This window comes from Solanum lycopersicum, chromosome 5 (genome assembly GCF_036512215.1).
Source record: "Solanum lycopersicum chromosome 5, SLM_r2.1".
Taxonomy (NCBI): Eukaryota; Viridiplantae; Streptophyta; class Magnoliopsida; order Solanales; family Solanaceae; genus Solanum; species Solanum lycopersicum.
This window is the reverse complement of record NC_090804.1, coordinates 10,152,623-10,167,808: the sequence shown is the minus strand read 5'-3', so window position 1 is coordinate 10,167,808 and position 15,186 is coordinate 10,152,623. Positions and strand designations below refer to the sequence as shown.

General features: G+C 28.9%; 1 long non-coding RNA gene and 1 other non-coding gene across 2 annotated transcripts; both read right to left on the bottom strand.

Moving 5' to 3' along the window:
• Nucleotides 1-2,354: 2,354 nt before the first annotated feature.
• On the bottom strand, nucleotides 2,355-2,456 carry MIR7981a (microRNA MIR7981a). The gene has a single exon (NR_161778.1). It is a non-coding gene; the product is annotated as a microRNA MIR7981a (primary transcript).
• Nucleotides 2,457-6,102: 3,646 nt separating this feature from the next.
• Nucleotides 6,103-11,948, bottom strand: LOC112941544 (uncharacterized). The gene is made up of 3 exons (XR_003246814.2): nucleotides 11,345-11,948; nucleotides 9,459-9,652; nucleotides 6,103-9,040 (listed from the first exon to the last, which is right to left on the bottom strand). It is a non-coding gene; the product is annotated as an uncharacterized lncRNA (long non-coding RNA).
• Between the last annotated feature and the right edge of the window lie 3,238 nt (nucleotides 11,949-15,186).

Below are 15,186 nucleotides of genomic sequence, written 5' to 3'. Positions count from 1 at the left end.
TATAATAGCAAACTAATAATTATGCAATATACATAATATATATCTTCTTGCTATACACTTATAATTATGCAATATACATACATTTTACTTCTATTCAATTATATGCAAAGCAAATTTTATGCAAATAGTGCAGCGAAATAGGCAGCGAATTATACAATTGTGCATTATAAAATTGCAGTGAAATATGATAGCGAATTATACAATTGCAGCGAAATAGGCCAGCGAATTATACGATTGTATATGTATAGCGAATTATACATTTTCTATGTTTGCTATGGAGCGCAATGATGCAAACTTTGCTATAGCATACAAATATGAATTTTTTGTTTGCTATATGTGAAAGTTGCCCCTTTTTTTTCTTATCTCCTTATAATCTGTCAACAATTTTTTTTACGTATTCTTCAATTCTCTCTTTCTTTCCTTTTTTTCTCCCTCTTTCAACTTTAGAATTTCTATCCTTTTCACTAAATTATTTCCATTAAAGATCAATCACAACAGTAACTCTTCATAGTGAGTAACTCAAATCATACTAATTTTATTTATATTGATTGTCTGGGTAATTTTTTAAAAAGTTGAGATAATTTTAACACTGATTTTAACCCTAAAATAATGAATTGGAACTAAGTAGGAAGTATTAGAGTCAAAACGTTAAGAAACGATGATGACGTCTGGAGAGTCGTGAAATGTGTGCATTCTTGATCTTGGTTTTTGTAAATTGTCGTATTTGTATTTTTTGCAACATTTTCCTCCCCCAAAAATTTCACTATATCGTGATTTCTTGAATTGAGATTTTTTCAATTTTTAATAATTAATTAATTAATATATTTATGACAAGTTTTTAAAATATTGAATTTTGTTGATTGAATCTGATGACGAATATTTATTTTGTATCCAATAAATGTATCTAAATTTGTTAATGAATACAAATGAACACATAATAATTATTGATGAATTTCGTTGATTGCATTCCAAAATAGTAATGCAAACAACTGTATACATATGTAAAATTATAAACATACTAATGCAAATAAATGTATGGCGGCATTGTAAATGAATATGGACGATTGTATCCACTTCAATGTATACCTATGTAAATTTGAAAAATATTAATGCAAGCAAGTGTATACCAATTTATTATGAATAGGAACAAATGTATACAATACAAATATAAAATTAGAAAGATATTAATGCAAACAAATGTATACCACTTTATAAATGAATATGAACGAATATATCCAATATATAAATTTATAACTATATAAAATTTGAAAGATATTAATGCGAGAAAATGTAAATGTATACCAATTTATTATGAATACGAACAAATGTATCCAATACAAATGTATGTCAATCTATTATATGAAAACTGATAAATGAATACTAATGCAAACAAACGTGCACAAATTTGTTAAGTGAATATGAATTGAGTTCAAAAGCAAAATAATTGACAGGTAATAAACTCATAGGAATACCTTTGAAATAAGAATAATCATGATTAAAACATTATTTGTTAATTTTAAGAAAAAAATATAATTTTAAACTATATTTTGCTAGTTTTAAGTGGAAATGGTTGAAGATAGAATAGAGGTGGTATTAATTTTATTTTTAAAAATAAAATGCAAAATAATTTGAAAGAAGAAAGTTTTGAATAATCTTTTGCTAGTGTTAAGGAGAAATAACTGAAAGTTATAAGAGAGGTGGAATTGATTTTCTTTTATTATTTTAAAAAATACGTAATAATTTGAAAGGAGAGACAATTTTAAATAATCTTTTGCTGGTTTTAAGGAGTAATAGTTACAAGTTAGAAGAGAGGTGATATTAAAATTTTATTATTATTTAAAAATAAATAAAAAATATCGATAAGTTACTTTTAAGCTAATATGTGTCAACTTTTTATTTGTTTATTAATTGCTTATTAATATTGGGCTATATGTTACCAATTGTATGTAACACTTGTCTATCTATGTCAATTCCTCTTGCTGAAGGAAGTAAAATTGGGCTGGAAAGGTTTGGTAAATTGGTTTCTGGAGATTGCAAAAATAGAAAGGGCCAAAAGTGTTTGTCCAAATGGGTTTAAATGATTTGACTAATGACTAGATGAGATGAATTAATATTAATTGATTAATAAGCGTGTTAATCTTAAAGAAATAAAATAATTAACTTAATTATAAAATAATTAATTTAAAAATATAAACTATTATATAACTAAACTAATTAGTAAAATATTTAAACAAAAAATAAAATCTTTTGAGATAATTTTTGAATATTTATAAAAGGGATAATGCACAACTACTCATAAACACACTTATACTATACTAAGGTCTTATTACCTCCATAAACTTATTTTATTAATAATTTTCTACCCCTTTTCGGTCTACGTGACACTATCTTGTAGGCCCAACGTTGGTTGACTTTTTTTTCAAGTTAGTGCCACGTAGGCCGAAAAGGGGTAGAAAAGTACTTATAAAATAAGTTCAGGAGGTCAATAGGACCTTAGTATAGTATAAGTGTGTCTCTAAAATTTCGGGCATAAGTGAGGGGGTAATTGTGCATTTTCCCTTTATAAAATGTAATTATTATATGGGGAAATTATATAAAACATATATTGTCTAGAAGTTATAAAAATGATAAGAACAACTTTAAAAATATTTTCAACTTTATAAAAAAAATTAATTATTTCAAACCGTTTGAAATTTAGGAAGCTCGATGATTAATTTATATTGTGAAAACCCAAAATTAAATGTCAACAATGCAATTTTGTAACTTCTACAAGTGTGGTGATTTTTGCAACTAATGAATCTTTATAAAATTCATTTCGTCAAATCGCTCCTTTAATATCTACCTAAAATAAGAAGGCGTTTGTGGCATACATAATTTCACTAGGTAGTTTTTTACTAGATTGTGTACATCAACCATAATAACATATGACTAACATTATATGTCTTCCATTGTTCATGTAATTCTTATATGTATAATCTTCTAGTACAAACACCTTTAACAAAATCATATTATTTCCCCTTAAAATTTTTATCCTCGTCGATTTGCTTCAAATTCCTTAATTTTCAGATTCAGTCAACAAAACTCCTGAAGTATTTGACGAATTGATGTACATGAGATCATTCAAATCGATTTTAAGAGCCGTTATTGCTGCAACTCAAAATACAAAATTATCTAACTGAAAAAAATTTAACTTGTCTATAATTTTTTTCTAAACAGTCAATATTAACCTGGCTCTAATGCCATGTTAAACTGTGAGCTTGTAAGTTGACTAGTACATTGATGGAATGAGAAGAAGGAGAAACGAAAAGAATAAAAAAGATTTGATTAATATATCTTACTGAATAACTATCGAACATTTATTTTATAATTAAAAAATCACACATAAATATTTCACCAACTAACTAATTTTGCCAACTCACATGTTAGTTATCCAAAAGAACAAGTAACAAACTAATTAGGTAATAAATTAATCTGATTAATTACCAACTTATAACTAGTAAACCAATGTAATAGCAAACCAGATCAGTCCACTAGTAAATCAATATTTGAACACGATTAATACACAAAGTTAATATACGTATTATTTCTTATAATACATTCCATTAAATGATCCCTAATTAGAGCAGGGGGAGGAACCAAACAATATATAATGCCTTTATGAAACTTTTTATTTGATTTACCAAATCATTTGGTTTGACCCTTGAATTTTCTAATATAAAGGATTAGTCAATCAAATAATAGATAGATACATCGATTTTCCTACTCCAAACATGTAAGTCATTATCCCTATTTAAAAAAATATATATTTTGTGGAAAAACACAATCTATGTTTTATTTAATGAGCTCTAATGTTATATTAATTTTTCATTTCTCATTTTTCTTTAATATTAATCAAACGAAGACGACAATAATGTTGTCTTGTCTAAAATAAGTTGGTAATTTGCCTTTAATTTGAAAGATTAAATTTCTTTTACAAAAATAATGAGTCGATTAGACAAAATATTATATTACCACATGAAACGTTGGACACGATGATTATGTCTGGATTCAAATTTGGAATCTACAGTAGTACTTGTCCATTATCAAATGTTGTCCCATCCTATTTTTTAAAAAAAATTATTTTTTCAATTTGAAATGATTAATCCAAAAATAAGGTAAAATATATTATTAGTGATTCAAATAGTACTCTTAAAGTTTGTCATTTTACTATTACATTAACTCACATCACAAAACAAAAGGCCATTATTAGTGAATAGTGATTGAAAATAGGCCATGGCCATCATGTTGACCCTGACTCTGTTTTGACTCGTGCATGTCTTTTTTCTAAATTTGAAGAATTTTTTTTTAAAAGGAAACTATAGGTTTTTTTTAAAAAGTAATTTTTTTATGTCAAAAAGACTTAATAATTAGTTATATTAGTAATTGAATAAAAATTATTGGAAGAAACGGATTAATATAATAAAGTTATTAGCAGCTTTACATCTCAAAGAGCCGGAAGAATATACTTTATAAAAATGTATTAATCTATTTTAATAATTTAAAGATCTCTATTTAATTTTGATCTTATGACATTAATGTGCTTGAGCGGTCCTATCTCTGCTATGAGTCTTATGACTATTTAATGAAATAATATGTTTCACTAAAAATAAATTAAAAGAAAAGCTATGAATTTCTTTTTCTAAATCGCCCATACCTTACAAGTTCTTTGATAATTTGTCACTAAATAGACTTAGTGATGAATCTTATTGTTTAGCTACAAAATATTTCATTTCTAATTCATATTTTTCGAAAGTATTTTTTTCACACGGAAGACACATAAAAAAACTAATTTTTAGTAATTAAGGTAACATTTATAAATATTGAAGCTTTGAAAATTTTAAGTTGTTGAATCATGCAACACGGAGAGACTAATTAACTTTAATATAAAAGTGGTCAAGTGGTGGAAACTTTTTAAAGTTTAAGTATTTTTCAAATTAGACAATCAAAAATTAAAATGGAAAAAAAAGTGTATTTGTCAAATTGAACATCCCATATTTTCCCATTTGAGAAGTGATATATATATATATGAATGAACTAAAAGAAACATGTTTGCCAAATAAAACAACTATCAAATATAGAATTAGTATTTATAATTTTCAAAATTAATATTAAACCAGCTTTGATTTTCTTATAGATATTATTGTCTAAAAGACGTGATGCTAATTTTGTTTTGTTCCTAAAAATGCGACCAAACAACTTTTGTCTGCTTAATCACCATTTCTTTTTTTGGTTTAGTATTAGTTTTTAGGTTTAATCTTTGATTAGTTGACCTTGTACCTAATATTGATCTTCTGTTTGTTCATAAATGATTTTCTTAATCTGGATCCGCCTATGTGGCACTTTTAATATTCAGGAATTTATTTTTATGTTTTTTTCGTACTTTTAGGCTCTTTACCCTATTTTATTTATATTGTAAAATCCGTTTCTTCAATTATTATCCTTTCAAACTGTTGTATCCCTTCGATTATGTTTTTTTAGAAATTACTTATAAAAACTAGGAAAATTATATTCATTTTAGTATTTTTTTTCTTCGTGACAAGTTTCATCCATTAAATATAAAATTAAATATTCCTACATGATTGATGTAGTGAGTGCAAGGTTCAAAACTGGTCCAACAAAAGAAAATAAATTATTACTATTATTTTAAACATATCTTCTTGCATGTTACTATTGTTTTAACAATATTAATTTATATATTTCTATAATTGTCCATATATGAATTATAAATATAGCGGTGGTTTTAATGAATAGTTAAAAGGTTGGGAAATACAGCTTGGAAAAGAATTATTACAAAGAATAAATAATGTTTTCTATAATATTAGATATATCTAAATTTATATTTCTTGAAAATGAGGCAAAGATGATGTGGAACTGTAAAAGAATACGTGCATGGATGGATTACTCATCTCTGTGTCAGATGCTGCACTTCAAAGTGAACTTGAGCATCGTAGGTCATTAAGTTAGCAATAAGTTATCGTAGATAATTTGTTCGAGATAAATTATTCTATATATGGAATAATTTATTGTTAAGTTATATAAATTTCGTTTGTGTAGGATCAATTATTTAGATATATTATACTTTATAAAATTATATATCATATTATATTTTTGTACACGCAGATATATAAGTTCAGATACATATATCTCAAAATATACGGGGTCAAATTTGTTCTAAATACATTATATCCAAAAGAATCCGCATATACCTAGTAAACATACGCAAAAAGGAAATCTCTCTCGTCTCTCTCTCATCTCGCCGCCACTCTTGCATGGATCTCCAATACGTTGGAATCGCGCCAGATACATATTCGCATGTATATGTGATACGTATAAATCGTGTTCACCTCTCTCTCCAATCTCGTCTGTCTTTCTTCTTTGATAACAAAAATACATGTATCTAAATGTCTTCCTCAATATATAACAATAAATTCTTAACTAAAGATAAAATACGTAATATTTAAATTTTTCAAAAAAAATAAAAAATATGATAGTAAAATATGTAATTATATAATTTTTCCATTCTCATTATAACAAAAATGGTGGAATAACCAACGTAAGAAATACATAATGCCTAACCAAACGTACAAAGTATGTTTGAAAAGCCAAATCATATTGTGGGTAATGAAATATACTAAAAGATAATATATAAAATCTATTTCACTCGAAGATTATTATGCTATCTTTTGTAAGCTGTATTTATTATTTCAATGAATTCACAAAAATATATTTGAAAACCCAAAATCATTAAGAGGAGTAATTGAGAAGTTTGTATTTCTCAAAGAAGTGGTTAAGGAAAGTGATGTCACTTTAAATGGATCTGTGAAAGACAAGTGTCTTTGATACTTGTCTTGTTTTTATGATCGTCATTTCTGTCACGATATAAATTGTTGTGTGTGACTCTCACACTAATTTTTAGATTGGAAAATCAATTATAATCTTAAACCTAATCCATCAATGATTTCAAGAAACAAGGTCATTATATAAGACACTAGGAAATAATTGAAAGTAATAACGGATCAAATTCTCATAAGCTCAATCAATAATTCAAATTGTAGAAACAACTCTCTAGAATCTGAAAGTCATAGTACCAAAATTTTAAGTATTCAGAATAAAGGAAGCCGAGTTGCAGCCCTAGTATGAATCTGAGAGTTTAAAATGTTAGTGTTCGAAGAGAATGTACATAGAAATAGAAAAGAATCCATGACATCCCAAAAGATTAGCTCACCATTACATGCAGATGTCATTGATCTCACAAGTGAGGTCTCGTATTTCAATAAATATGACAATTACTCAACAAAAAAGAGTAAATATAATATGAATAATCGATCACAATATACTGATAAAATCATACAACTAATTCAAAAATATGAAAATACACAAGTAGCCATAATACAATAAATGCAGGTCAACACATATAGCAATAATTACAACAAATATTCGGAAAATTTTAATAAAAAATTCACTGTTGAAGATGCTACCAAACAACAATTTATAGTTGAAAGATATTAGAAGTGGTAGATGAACGTCGCGAAAGAGATAAAAATTCAAATTAATGAATATAAAAATTGCTTGAAGACTTGAAGGCCGAATGAATTTCTCTATCAGAAAAAATTGTTGTTGGAGCGTTGATCGGAAAATTATTTTGAGTCATAGAATGATTACAAAAATAGCGTAAAACATAAGCTATCAAACTTCACTATTGAGAATATAGAGACTCACATTTTAATTGAAGATTCTAATGGAAAGAAGTCATATAAAATTAAATAACTAGCACTCAAGACAAATTTAGTGTAAAACCAAAGTAATAATAATAACAGGAATGGTGATATATCTCAAGGTTACAAGACTGATAAACCCAAACTTTAAAAAAAATTGTTATTTCACTTGTGAAAATCAAGTTATTCTACACCTCAATGTACGAAAATTGTTAAAGATGACAAAGAAAAAAGGTTACTTTTTCAAAGCTAACTTAGTTAAAGGAGATGAGATTATTACAGGTGTCATCTCAAGTGTATAAAATAAGACCCACCGAAATTAACCATACTCTTGAATTTTTTTTTGCCAACACCTTAGCATGGTCAATTTGTCTGCCCCCTCTAGCTTCTTCACATAATTAGTCACACCTTATTAATGTTCTTTTGAGAAGTCATATGCACAACTAAAACTTATAATTCAGTGTTCAAATTTTACACATACAGGCGCATTCCCTCCTCCTCTGTGCCCAAGAGTTGGGTAGCATAAGGAAACAAGGCATGTAGCTTAGTGTCATATGTTGTTCAACTCAAGTGTCACACACTCTTTTTATTACTATTGTTGGGGTACGAGGCACAAATTTCTATGGAAACTAGGACCAAGTCATCGAAGGAAAAAAAGACCAACGACACTCCACGTGAACCCTCCACTACATCTTAACAGCTTAAAAGTAACAAACTCCGCTCTATAATACCCAACATGCGATCTCTCGTAACAATTCTAAGATGAACTCCAATGCATCCTCATTCTTAATATGATGAAATGATGGAGGCTTCAACTTCAGAAACTTAGTCAACAACTTACGGTTAGTCTCATTCATGATAGGGCTTAGTATGGGAAGAAAGAATGCATTAGTAGTTAAAGCCTCATCTATCTTGGAGCGGTGGTAGAAACGGGTTGAGTGGTTGGATTTTGAGTGGCTCCACTACCTGCTATCCCCACTCAAGAAGGCCAACACTTGTTGAACAACTTCATAAGTCATAAGGGGAAGGTATGCACCCCTAACTTTTGTCACCATCTCGAGTTCAACACCCTCCTTACACTTAACCTTCATGTCCTCCTCAACACGAACCTAGAGTGGGTAGGGGTCACCTATCTCGACGCATTTGTTGCACGAGATCCACCCTAGGCGAGTGTTGCTCTCCCTACACCCTGTATTTTCCTCTATCCCTGCCTTTTTTTATTCTCACATTGTCTGTTCTAAAGCTAGAGTTGCTACTCTTTCTCCATTTCGTCTAACGTCAATCATCTGCAGACAAATAAAGAAAGAACTAAGATACTAATTTGAATCACTAGCACAAAGGAAAAAAAATAAGAGAAAATTTCCTAAAGTCATGTAGCCTTATGAAGAAAAATAAAGACGTCTTGGGGAAAAAGAGAAATTCATGACAGTTTGAAAGAAGTATCTCATTCTTGAATTCAGAAAGTGCTGAAGTCACAATTGAAGTCGCAAAGCAGCAACCAAAACATGATATTCGACAAAGAAAGAACAAGTGCAATATTAGTACACAAAATGCATAGTGTACTAATAAAATCATCACCATATATGAAGTATGAACAACTGACCATAACTTAGTAAAACAGACAACATATGCAATAAACATGATCAACAACATTACAACAAAACTAACTCATTTCATTCATGGAGCCCACACGCAAACACTCACATGTATTAGGTGTGGTACCCGAGCCATATGTATTAGGTGTGTTATCCGAGTCAACCACATATGTACTAGGCGTGGTACACGAATCAGACATATATGTTCCAGGCGTGATACTTGATCCAATAAAAAGATATCATGTATAACATACGTGGTACTCAAGCCAACCGTGAGTACGTACCTCATGGTATCTGAGTCAACTGAAAATTACAAATTACAATTATAGTGTTAGGATCGAAAATAAGCAGGTGTAAATGCGGAAGCTAGCAAAGCAAACCTCGAAAGACCACGAGTAAGAAGACAACGAGAAATATACCAAAAGACACAAAGATTTAACGTGGTTCGGTCAATCGACCTACGTCCACAAAGGAGATGAGCAATCCACTATAAATATGAGAGTACAAAATACAGAGAGAAACAACCTCAACCAATTCACTCGGAATACATGGGAGGTTCACACAAGTGATAGCCTATCAAGCTTGTGACCCATAAATTCTCCCCCTAACCAAAACTCTCAAAGCCCTTAAGACTACATTGTGAATGCTGATTAAGTTAGAAGGAACATGCCTCTATTTATAGAGTCCTAAACTTTTCCCTACCAGAAAAAGGATTAGTCAATCCAAAACCTTTTCCTAAAAGGAAAACCTATTTATGGTAAGAAATTTAGGGCAAATAAAACCCAACAAATCTCCCCCTTGGCCTGAATTTCTAACAAAATAAATTTGTCCACCTTCTTCACTTAATCTTCAACAACTTGCTTCTCCTCTCCATAATCTCCTTTGCAAAATTTATGTCTCAACACAGAGAACCTCTCTGAAACAATTTCTCCAACAAAATCTTTGTTACCGTCAAAAAGGTTGCGGCTAGAACTACACCCGTCAAGATGAACACCTCTTTCTAGCCTGGTTTAATCATCGATTATCGAACCACTAATCCTGACTCCGTCATTGAATCCGGCTCTGATATCACTTGTTAGGATCGAAAATAAGCAGGTGTAAATGCGGAAGCTAGCAAAGCAAACCTCGAAAGACCACGAGTAAGAAGACAACGAGAAATATACCAAAAGACACAAAGATTTAACGTGGTTCGGTCAATCGACCTACGTCCACAAAGGAGATGAGCAATCCACTATAAATATGAGAGTACAAAATACAGAGAGAAACAACCTCAACCAATTCACTCGGAATACATGGGAGGTTCACACAAGTGATAGCCTATCAAGCTTGTGACCCATAAATTCTCCCCCTAACCAAAACTCTCAAAGCCCTTAAGACTACATTGTGAATGCTGATTAAGTTAGAAGGAACATGCCTCTATTTATAGAGTCCTAAACTTTTCCCTACCAGAAAAAGGATTAGTCAATCCAAAACCTTTTCCTAAAAGGAAAACCTATTTATGGTAAGAAATTTAGGGCAAATAAAACCCAACATATAATGCTTTAAGTCACACTTGTACATAGAAGCTTACACATTCATTTCGTGGTATTGATACAAGCTAACATTTTAGTTTATACTCTTTATATTCCCTGGCCATACATTTTACGTACTTATAAAACATCTGGCAAACACATATAACATATTTAAAAAATAAATAATTAGCACCTACCTCAGATCAACCCTGAAATACTCTATAGAACTTGAATTTTCCCCTTTTTATGATACCTAGTTTGTTCTTAGTCTATGAACAATCGATGTAACACATAATCAATATCCAAATAACATAAATACATCCAAATTATATCATAATTCCAAATCTCATGCCATTCTCAGGATTATTCCATCGAAATCATGATTTTTCACTATTACATTAAATAAAACCCTCCCCTAGGATCACCGACCCAGTTTTTAAGGCTCAACTATCGAATTACTAAGTTAGGGAAGTAATTTACTTACCTTTACTAATGATAATGATGGAAAATAGATGAAAGCTGCCCTAGGTCGCTCTTGCCTCTTTTCAAAACACAATTCCCGAATAATGAGCAATTTTGAATTTTTTTGCATTAACTGCGATTAACCTCCTATTGCGGGAATTAATTTCACTGCTATAGCGGCTTGCAGGGGATAGAAACATTGACGTTCTAACCAACCTCCTCGCGCCAAGCTCGTTTCTATTCACCCAAATTTACTTTCGAAATGTCATACAAATTCCTTAACGTCTTATTAGCAATAAGGAAATGAGACTTTACCAAGCGTTTCACTCCAATTATTTCCCCAGATTGCCCAAGACCTTACCTCACTCAAATTTTGTTTGAGTCTAGCCTGACTTGAAATTTTAAGTTTACTACTTCAAAAGTTTTCTCACTTATTTTCATTTACTATCAGTACTTTACCAATTATGACGAGGGAGGTCGTTATATAAATGATACTACCTCAAGTCAAAAGTGGATCTAAACTAATATACGTAAGTTCAACTTTTAAAGCTTTTTGATATCAAATTCATTACACTAATATGTTATATGTAATAATATTAATATTATCAAAATAAGTTATTGATAACAGATTGACCTATAATAGTTTTAGTGTATATATATATATATTTTGGTTTTGAAAAACTGGGTTCAATGAATTTGATATTTCAAAGTTACACCCGTGTCCCTATCTCTGGTCCGCGTTATAATATTTGCACATCCCTTTGAAAAAGACATTTGATGTTATTTCAAATATTATCAATTATTTTGAACATACATTTTATTTTGTTAAACACGATTATTATTTTGAACCAAGAAGTAATATATTAAATTTAAATATCATTATTTTTAAAAAGTGTATATAAAATTGACCAGATACATAGCAATTATGGTCATCAGGCGCCAACTAAATATTTGACCTATTTTATAATGTTTCTGCACGTGATGAACCCCACCCCCACCCCCCACCCTCCATCCCCCTCTCTTTATATATATATATATATATATATATATTACGAAAAATGGCCTAAAATATCTTTAAAGTATTGGAAATGGTACAAAATTACTCTTCATCCACCTATTAGCTCCAAAATTTCCTTTCCACCCACTTATTGGGTCCAAAATATCCTTATCATCCATCTTTTGGTTCAAAATTGACGACTTATTTAACAGTTTATATTTAAACTATTTAAATATTTTTTTAAATACATGGCGTTCAACTATCTGTTATAATTTAACTTATTAATATAATTTATAATCAATCCACTACCACCCTTTACTAATTAAACCCCTCCAAATTAATAAATATGTCACATTATTAATGCAACAATAGAAAAGTTACTGCCAATTGAGTGTTTTTAAGAATTTGAGGCGAAAATATCTATAGAAGTAATTATCATACATTCAAGTGTCTAAATAAAAATTACCGATAAACTTAAAAGTCTGACTATGTTTATCTTAATTATTCTTCCGTATCAATTATGTGATGTTACTTCATAGGTAAAATTTTTTCAAAATAATAGATTAAAGGTTTTAAAACAAATCATAAATATTTATAAAATTATATTTAAAAAAAGTGCATGAATTAATTCGGGATGTATTACTTCTTTACCTTTAATCATAAATTTCTAATTCAATCTTGAAAGAGAATACTATAGAAAGTATCCTCCTAAATAAGCATCTCAACTTAAATTTAATTGGGGCTTCAATTCGAATTCGAATAATTTTGGATGTCATTTTCAGGAATCTATAATTTCATCGTGTTGTAGTAGAGTTTATGACGATTTTGATATAATAATTGGATTATTATTTGGGTGCGGTTTAGTTAGTAATGAGTGGATAATGAGTTGGTTTATAGATTATATTAATAAATTAAATTATAACCAATAGTAGAACGCCAAGTATTTTAAAAAATATTTCAAGAGTCTAATTTTAAAACAATTAAAGAAGTGGTCAATTTTGAACCCAAAGGTGGATAACAAGGGTATTTTGGAGTCAATAGGTGGATGAAAAGGATATTTTGGAACCAATAGGTGGATGAAGGGTAATTTTATATTATTTTCAATACTTTAAGGATATTTTAGGCATTTTTCCGTGTATACTTAAAGGCTAAGTATTTGACTAACTGTTTGTTTGATGATACTATTATAAATCAATTTGTCACAATACTTTATTATGATAATATTAATATATATTGTATTAATATTATTATTCTTAAAATTGTATCTCTTTATAGTTATGAAATTGCTTTGATTGAAAAGTAAGTTGATAATATCACAAGACAAATGAAAGAGTTAGCTAGAGTCTTTCATTGTACTTACCGGAAAGAGGATAACAGCAAAAGTAAGATGCATATTTCATTTTATACAATAAATGTTTTTCCCATTAAATTGTGCCAGAAAATATAAATTTACATCATTTCTCTAATTTATTTTCACCTACAATAAACTAATTAAATTATGATGGTAAAATTATTCTATGATTGCATATATATATGAAAATGATAGAAAATATTCTGAATTGGAAAAGAGAATACTATAACTATATAGAGGCTTAGAGAAAATAAAATAAATGGCAAACTGATGTGTCACAGTTGGAACGTAATTAATTAAATGTATTTATGAATTCACACTTCTATTTAGTTAGTTATTATGAAAATGATAGATTTGTTTTTTTAAAAGAAAAATTACTAATAATTGGACTGAAAAGTTGGGCACATATATTAATTATTTTTTTTTTTGTAGGGGCTAGTCAATAGCATGACAAAAAGATTGAACCTTTTCTTTATACAATTTTGATTTGAACGAACTACTAATTTTGTTTTTACTTGTCGGCAAATAAATGATTTTGACAATGATTTGATATTATAATCAGTTGATTACCCTTCAATACTTCCTCTATATTGGAAAATAAAATAATTTCAACTTTTTTATTTTTAGAAAAAAGGTCTCAACATAAGTCATTAACAATCAAAGATGTATTTTAGGTAAATAAATCTAAACAAAACAAATATTTGTCATTAGTAAATAACAGGATAAGGCATAAGACTCCTCTTAAATAATGTAAATTATCAGTTACATATATATTTAAAATTATGTGAGAATTTTATTACCTTTTTAAACTTAAATTTTGTAATATTTATATTTTAAATCATATGATGGTTGAATTTAATGGTACAAGATGATACTCATTTTTGCATTTGAATAGTTAACTTAACTTCACTCTTGCACTAATTTTGATATCTATGAAAGTGCGTCACTCATTTTGATATCTATAAAATTATTTTGATACTTATTTTACATAGATTTTCTTCGTTTATGAAGTTGTCATACTTTTAAAGTTGATATTATTACGAATGTTCTTCATTTGTTTGATGTATAAAACATACTAGTTGTTGTTCTTGTTCATGTCATTGGATCAAAAATGGACCAAAATTAAATCAGTCTAACTATCACTTAATGAAACTTACCTTTAAGTTTTTGATAGTTTTTTTTAATCACACAAAACTCCAAATGCAGACCTTCACTTCACTCATGTCGCATCTATATGATTCGTAACATCATATCGTTGATCTCCAGAGTTTTTTGAGTTTATATCGTTGATCTCCAGAGTTTTTTGGATCAAAAACTCAAGATACATAAATTTTTCTCTTTAGAGTCTGGAAATAACGTGTGTATCAAATCTCACTTTCACGCCTGAATCATGCGTTTGCACCCAGGAATTTACACTCTAAATACTGTGTGTCCCTACCACCTTCAAATATTGTCATTAATACTAAATCATTTTTAGTTTCTAAAAAAAAGGTTAATTTAATGAATCACTTTTGAT